Source organism: Hylobates moloch, unplaced genomic scaffold, assembly GCF_009828535.3.
Source record: "Hylobates moloch isolate HMO894 unplaced genomic scaffold, HMol_V3 SCAFFOLD_13, whole genome shotgun sequence".
Taxonomy (NCBI): domain Eukaryota; kingdom Metazoa; phylum Chordata; class Mammalia; order Primates; family Hylobatidae; genus Hylobates; species Hylobates moloch.
Genome location: NW_026652288.1, coordinates 32009899 through 32012091, shown reverse-complemented (window position 1 = coordinate 32012091; position 2193 = coordinate 32009899).

Sequence of the window (2193 nt, the reverse complement as noted above, 5' to 3'; positions counted from 1 at the left end):
GACCATAACAGTGACAGCGGCGCTGGGATTGGCTCTTTGTAATGTGCTCTCCCATTGGCTCCCGGAGGAAGATTCTGATTGGGTCTTCCTGTCGTTGATTCCGGAAGTTTACCCAGGACAGGAAGTTCACTTGTAATTCGTGGAAATCTCAGGCCTGTTTCCTCTTTGGATGTTTTTGTTCCTTTAAGTGCCATCTTTCCTGGCGTTTTGTTTACCCATTACCTCCGTTTTTGTTAAGTGAGTGGGTTAAAGAATTTTAGAACTAGGTAGGTTTTATGGGTCAGCCGCCATACAGGATCTCAAGATTCCATTGCCATTAGCCATTAATTAATAGTGTAGGATCTTGACCAAGTTATATATAATGTCTGGGTGGCAGTTTCCTCACCTGTAAGATGAAGAGGGATGGATCGGAGAATGAAAATAAAAGGCAGAGAAGCCGTAAATCGCCACCCAGTGACTAGGGTTGTATATACATTCCTTTATGAGGGAGGAAACAGGCCAGAGAAAGTAAGGTAGACACAGATTTAGGACAGTACCTAAATCTCCTAATTTCTAGTGAGGTGCTCTTTTCACTGGAAGGCCCTGTCTACTGATAAGCTTGCCGAAGTTTACAAACTCACCTGCTTTTAAATGTTTATATACGTAACTTTAATATTCAAGCTACATAAATGTGGCTTCCAACTTGAAGAAAGAGGGGTTGGAGTATATTAGGAGGCCGACTTGGAGAAATACACAATTGATCAGCAATAGAGCAATCGAGAGACATGTCTGTTAGTATGTTAAATGGTATTTCTGGAAAATTTTCTCACAGGAGGTAACATGTTGGTACTTAAAGGATGAGTAAATGTAGTGATTTTGTTTGTTTTAGAGACAAGGTCGCTCTGTTACCGAGGCTGGAGTGCAGTGGTGCAGTAATAGCTCCTTGTAACCTCACACTCCTGGGCTCAGGCAATCCTCCCAACTCAGATATCTAAGTAGCTGGGACTACAAGCCCCCTGCCACCATGCTTGGCTAATTTTTTTTTTTTTTTTTTTTTTTTTGAGACGGAGTCTCATTCTGTCGCCAGGATGGAGTGCAGTGGCACGATCTTGGCTCACTGCAACCTCTGCCTCCTGGGTTCAAGCGATTCCCCTGCCTCAGCCACCCAAGTAGCTGGGACTACAGGCAAGCGCCACCACGCCTAGCTAATTTTTGTAATTTTAGTAGAGACGGGGTTTCACCATGTTGGCCAGGATGGTCTCGGTCTCCTGACCTTGTGATCCACCCTCCTCGGCCTCTCAAAGTGCTGGGATTACAGGCATGAGCCACCTTGCCCAGTCGCTTGGCTAATTTTCTTAATTTTTTTTTGAGACGGAGTCTGGCTTTATAGCCCAGGCTGGAGTGCAGTGGGGCAATCTCGGCTCACTACAAGCTCCGCTTGCCGGGTTCACGCCATTCTCCTGCCTCAGCCTCTCCGAGTAGCAGGGACTACAGGCGCCCGCCACCACGCCTGGCTAATTTTTTTGTATTTTTAGTAGAGACAGGGTTTTACCGTGGTCTCGATCTCCTGACCTCATGATCCGCCCGCCTTGGCCTCCCAAAGTGCTGGGATTACAAGTGTGAGCCACCGCGCCCGGCCTTGCTTGGCTAATTTTCTAAAACATTTTTTGTAGAGAAGAGATCTTGCTGTATTGCTCAGACTTGTCTTGAACTCCTGGCCTTAAGCAATCCTCCTGCCTCGGCCTACCCAAGTGCTGGGATTACAGGCCTTGGGCCATGAGTAAAAATAAAGCAAAGAGATATGAGTGCTGGCAGCCCAGGTCATAACATTCCAGAGATCATTTAGTGGACTTGAGCAACTGGAAGTCATCAAGTTTACTTGGAGCTTAGGTTTCATGGGAAAGAATGGCTACAGATGAGCCTGCCACAGATAGGTAAAGAAGAGATTGTGAAATATCTCATGGCCGGGCGCGGTGGCTCACGCCTCTAATCCCAGCACTTTGGGAGGCTGAGGCAGGTGGATCATGAGGTCAGGAGTTCAAGACCAGCCTGGCCAAGATGGTGAAACCCCGTTTCTACTAAAAATACAAAAATTATCCAGGCGCGGTGGCAGGTGCCTGTAATCCCAGCTACTCCGGAGGCTGAGGCAGGACAATCGCTTGAACTGTGCCACTGCACTCCAGCCTGGGTGACAGAGTGAGACTCCATCTCAAA